The sequence below is a fragment of the Hipposideros armiger genome, unplaced genomic scaffold (assembly GCF_001890085.2).
Source record: "Hipposideros armiger isolate ML-2016 unplaced genomic scaffold, ASM189008v1 scaffold_716, whole genome shotgun sequence".
In the NCBI taxonomy this organism is placed as follows: domain Eukaryota; kingdom Metazoa; phylum Chordata; class Mammalia; order Chiroptera; family Hipposideridae; genus Hipposideros; species Hipposideros armiger.
In genome coordinates, this window is record NW_017732066.1 from 152,724 (window position 1) to 161,759 (window position 9,036).

The window sequence follows — 9,036 nt, forward strand, 5'->3', positions numbered from 1 at the left end:
TCTAATTCAGAACAATTGAAGCTCATCTCTATCTCTAACAAATGACAATTGATGACTAAACAAGAGCCATCTATAGAATCAAAATCAAACCAGATATTTCAGAATGATATTCTACTTCTCAACAGAGAAGAAAAAAACCCTCATAGAATTTAGAGTGAATTCATATTCCTCAAAGAAAACGCAATCCGTAAAGACATGTAGTATAGCATGTAACTTTCTATAAGTGGTTATGCTTTGGTCTTGTACTTGGAAAACAGGCAAAGGAATGAGGAACAACAGGTAATCCCCTAAAATGCTTTGTATATAATTTGCAATATTCCCAAGTAAAAAATATGCATTTATTACAATTTAAATTATAGCAACTAAAGTCATGATGCACATTTTAGTCATTATTTTCCAACCATTTATTGCATGTCCACTATAAGCAATACATGCCGAGAAGACCAAGATGAAAAAGACGCAGGCCTACCTGAAAGAAGCTTTCGGTAGAGTAGGAGGGTCTGAACTTAATGGTTCAATTTCAAAAGTTGCTCCCAACTACACTGTTGCTGTCTGACTCTCGCCCTGTCTGCCCTTTTGACATGTTATGAGAGAGGCATCGGTATTATCAATATTAGAAGGTTGTCACAATTCAGCTCTAATGTATGACGGTGTCTTAAATTATTTTTCTTCTGCTACATTTGAGATCCAGGGGTGATGTCACATAAGAACTTTAAAATGTTTCCCTAATCTTTATTCTTTTTCTATAGCTTAGGATTTTATTAACATATTTCTACACATACACACACCTTATCTATCTTCAAAAGTTGGTTTCCTTAGTGCAGAGTAAATGCTGGTGTAATTTGCAGCACATCTCCAGTCATTGTGCCCTTGGCCCAAGCAAGTTCGTTTCAATTGATTGACATCTTCAGTGTTGTATTCCATGGCACACATTCTCCATTTCTTGCCATGCCTGAAGATGAGCCGAGAAACACTGAAGTCCACCTGTGAATGTGATGGAGTGGAAGAACACGATAAATAATCCTTTCTTTACCCAATAATCACGTTCAGGTATTATAAACTTCATGGACCAATTTCCTTATTATTGGTTCACAAACAAATCTTTATAAAATGAAGACCAAAAGAATGTCATCAACTGTGTAGTTGGATTTTTCAAAAATCAACACCCAATTGTTGGGATATATCGAGAAAGTTGCAGGTGCCACCCTCCACATACTCCCTTCAAGAATTTGGGTGCTGCAGTTAAGAAAAGTATTTCCTCTACATTCATAGTTCCATTTTTAAGGCCACCAATCAGTATCTATTTTTCATACAGCCTGAGTCCTTCCGTGTCCAAGACACGATCCTTTTGCTCACAGACACTCGAGCAAGGTGGGAGGAGGGAGACACAGATGCAAACATTGTGTGTAATTACTAACTCTAAGATAGGGGAGCTTGATCCAGATGAGGCGCAAAGATAGACATGGAGAGATGGGGAGAGAGATTGAGAAATCAATAGGGATTGGAGAGAAAGAGACCTGAAGGATAGATAAGATGTAGACAGCTACAGAGAGGATGAAAGATGTTCCCAATAGAAGGGGCAGTTAACGTCAGAGAGGACCCTGAGCTGAGGGTGATGCAGGGAACAGGAAAACAACATTGAAAAGGTTCTTCAAAACATTTATCATCTAAGTTCATTATACAAACAAAGCCAGTGTGCTGTAATTATGCCTGTGTTCTATGTTTCACACTTGTCCTAATTAATCCTCAGTACAGAACTTAGAAGTTGGCATTATTGCAAGAGAAAGAAACTGAGGCTCGATGATATTAAGCAGGTTGCCCAAGGTCAATAACCAGTATGTGCTTAAGTTAGAACCCAAATCCAGATTGGTCCAGCTCCAAATCCTATGCTCTCTTCCCCTCCCCACTTTGCCTCTCCAGCAGTAGCCTCACTTTCCATGTTGTAAAATCCAAGTGCAGGAGGAATCCTTGGCTGTTTAGCTGAAATCAGACCCACTCTAATTTCCAAAATGGTTCAGGTCTACGCAAATAATGGGACCCTGCCTACTGTCCCAGTTGTCCAAGGGCAAACCTTGCTGGAAACACACCTGCTGATCAGGTGATTGATTGGGCTGGGCTTGATCCTGGGGGCTCACTGGAACGGCAGGGCCACAGTAGGCCAGCCTCAGCCTTAAGAGACACCTCCCTTCAGCCCTCTATGCTGCAAGAGAAGCATCACTCTCACTGCACCCCCTGGACACTTAAGGAAGCAGAGGAACTCATTAATTATCATTACTGTAGCTGATACTGTCATGGCAGTGCTGGGCACCCAGCCACCACTTTGAAAAACAGTGCTGACATTTGCCTAGGAACTCTTTGGATCAGAGGGCCCTGTCCCTCTCCCCACATGGGCATCAAGAGGGAAAATATTATTGCATAGAGGAGATATGAGCACATTTAGTCATCCTATCATTCACCCTTAAAAGTGAGCTCTAGTCCCCAACCTAAAAATCTGCGAAATAAGAGAGCCTAAGATAGATGGATGAGATTTTTGCTTTTAGCTAGGGTAACCATCTGACTTATCCAATCCTGAACACTTCTAAGAGTGAAAGGGGGTGTCGCTAATAAGTACACTGCAACAACAGGTGTAAAATGATCTTCCTTCCACTTCTCAGAGTCTTGCAAAACTAGACTTTAGAAATTGTATTACTTGTCCTGGTAACTGCTATTAAGTGTGTTGTGTGTGACCCTACAGAAGGGGTAAGATTTGGATAAACAAAAGGGGCATACGATGATAGTTCAGCCAAGAGCTGCAACCACGCTGAAGTTATAGTCCATGTATAATGATGTGTGATATGTTGAAACAGTAGTAACACTAACATGCTAGGGACACTTATGAACACAGAACGATCAATACTATCATACAAAGAAGTATCATTTTGCCCACATTATTTTACACAGAGAATATATAGAGAATATATTTTCATGTGGCAGAGCGGTTGTTACATTTTTGAGTTTTTGTTATTTGAGAATAATTCAGCAGTAGGGTTCTGACTGTATCAGCAAGCTATTACTGCATAACAAACAGTCCCAAAACTTAGGGGCTTCAAACACAAATGTTTATTACCTCACAGTTTCTAAGGGTCAGGAGTCCAGGAGTGACTCAGCTGGGAGGTTCTGGCTTACCACCTCTCATGCGGTTGCAGGTGCTACATAAGCTGGGACTGCAGTCATCTGAAGGCTCGACTGGGGCTGAAGGACCTCGGTCCTTGCTCACTTGTGCGGCTGTTGGCAGTGGCCTTATTTCTCCGCTGGTTACTTGCAGAGGCCTCAGTCTTCTCCATAGGAAGGTTCACAACATGGCAGCTGATTTCCTCTAGATCCAATAAAAAGGAAGTGACCATGATGGAAACCACACTTTTAGAAACTAATCTCAGAAGCGACTACCATTCCCACAGCCAAACCCTAATACCCATATTCCACAAGCATGTGAGTACCACTAGTTGGGATCATTGGGACTATCTGGGAGCCTGGTTCAACACACCAACTTTTCAGTGTTCTAAATTTTGTATCTTTCACTAAATGATGCCACAATTATTTCATAAATATAAAATTTTAGAAATTTTAATTCTAAAATACTAAGAGAAATATAATCTTGAAATATAGGCAATATTTTACCTTAAAGTCATATGACTATGAAAAACATACTACATCCTCCTTATTTTTCTAATTTTGCCAAGAACAATTCTAGATCTGTTTGCTTTATTTAGTACCTATCTCCCCCAATTAGGACAGGTATTTTGTGTCTCATTGACTGCTCTTTGCCCAGTGGCTCCAACAGTCATTAACATAATGTAAGAGACAGAAATGTTCCTTCAATAAATGAATGATGGACATTTTACCTTGGATTGGTAATTAGCAGTGGACCAAAGCTTGGGAACAATGACTTTGGGCCTCCATCCTGAAGTTATTCTTTCTGCCCACAAGGACAGAACTGGTTCAGTTGAAAGCACATACCATAGGCCAAGTCTCCCAGAACCTCAAGTACGACAAGCTGCAGCACAAGCAAAAAGTCAAGCCACCTATAAGGTATCACGAGGCAGGAATTTGTCTATGGTTTCAAAAGATCAGCTTCCTGTGGAATAACATGCATGAGATTTGGTCTTTAAATGTAACTTAGATCTATTATAGGTGTAGGTAGTAAGACAAGCAGTCTTAAAGAGAAGAGTTTCTCATCGTTGTCTGAATTTCCATATCCTTTTAAAGTGGTACAACTAAGGCTAGGAGGATGAAACTTTTATTCAGGGTCACAGAGCTGATTCCAATCAAGGTCAAGGTTTTCTTCTGTTCTTCACTGGTCTTCACCATCTGGTATCATCCCCACCCCCATTCTCCCTCCCACTCTAAGACAGAAAGGCTCAGCCCTGGGTGGCCCTGAACTCCACAGAGTATTCGCCTTCCCCTCACCCCCAAACCTCACTGGAAGGCCAGGGACCCCAACCACCAGGATGTACTTGGAAGGCCCACACCACCTGACTGCAAGGAGCCACAGCCAAAATGAGCTCAGCATTGCCTTTGTAGTTTGTTGCTGAAAAAATTACCTCCTCCCAAAAGAAGTCTCAGTAAATATGGGTTATAATACAGCCTAAAAAGGTGCTTACCAAGAGAAAAACCTTTAGCTTTTCTTAACTCTGACACACCTTGTTTTATGTTTTATGCAACAGGTATATTTCTTTAAAAAAAAAGAATTAATTTTGAAGCACACACAACCAGTAATTTCAATTCACTAGAGAGTTAGCTATTCAGAGGAACCCTGTTGTAAATCCTTTCACAAACTGAAGAACATTTAAGTAATTACCCTCTAATTTACGTGCTCTGTAAGGTCAACTATTTAAATGTCTGGCTTTCTTAATTCGAGGCACACCCGCATTTATAGAACCTCTTTAAAACTTATTATGGCCGACAAACGTATTTCTTTTCTTTAACAGAAAAAAACAACTATATTTTGGTGAAATAGGCAAAAGATATCTATTATCCTGGCAACTGTTGTAACATATGCCTATTGCAAATAGGATTCCTGTCGAACTGATCCAGGCTTAATATGATCTAGAATCAAACTGTTTCATATTTAAAAACAATTGTGAGCACATGCATCTTAAGTCCCTATAATTTGTATTTAATCTTTAAACTCTTGTAATTTGTATTCAACTTACTCATAATATTTAATTATATGATAGTTAACCATGAGGTGTTTTTATTTCTCTGTACACTTAACAAACAAGCTATCAACTGAAATAAGTTAATAATAAGATTAGAAGATATTTGAAATATTTGGAAATATCCTTTAAAATATTTCTTTAACCAATAAGTTATCTTTTACATGTCATTAAGCCAAGATAAAAAAGATTCAATGAAAATTGTGCTCCTTATTTTTAACAATGTAGCGTTCCGATTTTGGTCTTTATTTGATGGAACCAGCATGCTGTGGCAGAGTATACCAGAATTTACATGCTGAAGAGAAACAAAATACTGTCTGTAATTGGGGGTCTGAAGAAGCTGCTTGACCATTAAAGTGAAGAGCTTGAAAAAATGAGAACAGGCGACAGGCACACTGATGAGAACTGTGAGCGAGGCCACAGGCACCTGGGAGAGAGTGACCTGGCCAATTGCAGGCAGAGCCACTGGCCAGAGGACCAAGGCGGCCATCGCTCACTTCCAAAGACACCATTCACATGGAGTCCAGCATGAATGGCGCCCCCTAGAGCACAGTTCAGTGACAGCTTCTCACATACGTGACCGGTGCCCCCTAGAGGTGTTCCGTGGCCCTCCCAGCCTCGCTCCCCGCCCCACCCCCCACCCCCACCCCACATACTATTTTCTCCTCTTCAGATTCAGCTCCTCAAGACTCTGGTCCAAATGTAGGCAGAGGCCACAGGATTGTTTGACCATTCCGAATTCACCCTGTCCATAAGCAGACTAAAATGATGACAACCCCTAGTCAGTAGAAGCTTTTAACTCTTCTCCAGTTCCGGCGACTTTTCCAGGCAGGACTCACTGATGGCTGTGACCCTTCATGGTGAACCTGAGAAGGAGCAGTGGGCCAGAAAGGTGGTAGGAGCTGTGGCCGACAGCACAGTGCAACTCCTGACTCAAGGCATCCATAGCCAGGGAGTTTACACATCTGAACGGTGTGGGGGACCAGAGTCAGACTACAGGCTGCCTCCAAACTAGCTGACATCAGGGAACAACATCAGTGACCTTTTTATAGTATAGGGCAGCTTCCCAGGAGAGACTAGCACACTCAACATGCTGCTTAGTTCTTTTTGCTCCATATAATTATAATAATGATCTCATTATCGACGTCGTCATCATCGTCTTCACCATCACCGTCACAGCTAACATTTCCTCAGAGGTTACCATATACCAGCAATGTTCTGAGTGCTGTACACACATTCATTTCAACTGTACACCAACCCTGTGTGCATTACGACCTCAAATCCTGTCCCCGCACCCCAGTCCAACACTGCTGCTATGGTCCATCCATGTGGGCTGCAAGCATTTCCGCTCAAATGCAACATGACAGGGCTTCATTTCACTGCTGCTCCTCCCACCTCCTGCCTCCTGCCCAGGCTTCTCTGATGCTGCAGGTGAGCCCACAGAACCCTGCTCAGCACTGCCACAGGTGCGTGAGAAGCACAAGGATCCCAACCACCCCAGGACCAAAGGTAGACCATTCTGAGACACATCTCACAAGTTTCCGGGGCCTGAGCTGCCAGCTATGCAGCCCCCCTGGTTTGGGCTCCCCCTTCTTCCAGGCCTCTCTCCCCTGGCTCCCCATTTCTGTTCATATAAACTACTCACACATCTGCCTTTGTCTCTGGCCTCTGCTCTCAGGAGGTCCCAGCTGGGGTAGTTGGTAACAGGGCAGCCCTAGAAAGCAGATGCTCAGAATCAGACATTGGAGCTGGATCACTGGCCCATCAGATGGCAGTAAGGATGCACCTCTGCAGGTAAGTGGGTGGTCTGATCACAGTCCCTGTGCCTCCTGCTGTGATGGACTTGGATGCGGGACAGGTGGAAGGTGAAGTACGGGTTAGCAAAAACAATGGCACTTAAATAGCACAGGGCAATGGTCACTGTAAATATTGTGGAGAGAGTTTTGTCCGTTGCTGTGGAAATCTTGGGGGAAAAAAGGGCTATCATGCATCTGTCAAAACCCACTGAATATACAACACAGAGAGTGAACCGTCATGTAAACTATGGACTTTAGTTAATAATATTATCAGTATTTTGATATTATCAGTATTATTGAGCTGATCGGTGTCAGCTCATCCATTGTAACCAATCCACCACACCAATGCAAGATATTGCTAATGGAGCAAACCGTGTCAGGGGATGGAGGCTGGGGGTTGGGGAGAAGGGGCACATGGGAGCCCTGCACTTCCTGCTCAATTTTTCTCTAAACCTAAAACTGCCCTAGTAAACAAAGTCCATCATTTTTAAATAGCTGCAAAGAAGTTGAAAAAATAAAACAGCAGGCTCGGATCAGTCAGTTCTCTCCTCAAAGCAGGCTCAAAAGCAAAAAACTTTCTACAGCTGCAGGGCAGGAAAAAAAGCTGCAAGGGACATGGCTGAGAATCACTCTCATGCTCTTAGTAATGGCGGCAGGCCATGGGGGAGACCCAGGGCACAGCCAAGGCAGACCTCCCATGCTGAAGTCAGGGAAGGGGCTTGGGTTTGGGCCACTGAGCCTGAGAATCTTGACTCACAGATTTCCCTGAACCCTCCGCACTGGCAGAAGCAGTGTCCTCACTTTCGATAGAAGAGGGCAGCCTGCCCCTGCGTGTAGGCCTATAAGGTCTCATCTAGGGCATGTTCCTCATATAATGATGCTTGTCGTCCTCAAGAGCTGCTCCCTGCTGCCACCCCTCCTGCCCCTCCTGATCTCCACGGAGGCTGTGTGGGGAGATAAAGTCCTGATGTGAATGCAAAGAGCTCACCCACTGAAAGGACTGTGGAACCTGGGGACTCTGTACCTGCAGAAACCAGGACATGTGGGGACAGGGCAAAGCGAACTTAAGACTGGACTGGGGAGAGCGTAATGGCCTACAGCTAAAGAAATTGACATAAGAGAACCACTTTGGCAGAGAGGTGAGGAAGAGTCAGAAAGCTCAGGGAGTGAGAACCTCCTAAAGGGTTTAAGTGAAGAGTCCAGAGAGCCTGCTGCCAGCCCCTGTGACCTGGGAAGGGACCCGACTTCTTGGTGCAGCTTAATGCTGCTGTTCTCTGCAGGAACGGCAGGAGAAGCAGCAGCACTGGGACCAGGCTCCCCAGTACCAGTGGGGGTGTCAGGATGCTAGAATAATAGAGGCTGGGAGCAGGCGGCATCACTAACCATCAGCACTGAGGACTGCAATGGGAGGCCAGGCCAGGAGGCAACCAGGACGCCTTGACCCCTAAGGAACTGTCAGTAGCTAATAGATCATGGCATTCTGGGGGGCAAGTAGATGAACAAACAGCCAGCTTGCAAGCCAACTTGTATATTCAAAATAATAATAATATAAGAGTAATAATAACTGATGAATGGAAGATCAACATCAGCCATTACAGTGAAAAGTTGCACCCCATCCATACCCCAGTTTTCAGAACTAAGTCAGCTCACAGACCACAAGCCATTGGTTGAAGGGGACTCAAGGCTTCTTGAGAGAGGACTCTATGACATCCCTACAAATGCATATAATAAAAATCCCCCAGGAGACCTTCAGCCGGGGTAACTGCCCTGGGAAAGGGATTAGCCAGCCTTTCCAAAGCTGATGAACACAGGGTCTGGGTTGACACATTAGAAATGCAATCAAGGACCCCAGGTAGAGTGAGGCAGGTGATGCAGAGATCTGGCCTAAGTCTATCTGTTGATGAGAGAACAGCCATCCTGCAGCCATTTCCCTAGACTGCTAGAGTGTCACTGGGGTATAAAACCTTAGCAACTGACAAATCTTGGTTATTTACTGTGGACAAAGGGCACATGGGGTACAAAGAAAAGGCAGACATTCCTAAAAC

General features: G+C 43.8%; 1 long non-coding RNA gene across 1 annotated transcript in view; it reads right to left on the minus strand.

Annotated features, from left to right (window-relative positions):
• Nucleotides 1-419: 419 nt before the first annotated feature.
• Nucleotides 420-9,036, minus strand: part of LOC109373386 (uncharacterized) — a 26,271-nt gene continuing 17,654 nt past the window's right edge. Inside the window, exons 2-4 of the long non-coding RNA XR_002122215.1 lie at nt 3,882-4,033; nt 3,107-3,355; nt 420-984 (exon numbers count right to left, since the gene is read on the minus strand). This is a non-coding gene — a long non-coding RNA (uncharacterized LOC109373386). The remainder of the gene's footprint in view (nt 985-3,106; nt 3,356-3,881; nt 4,034-9,036) is intronic.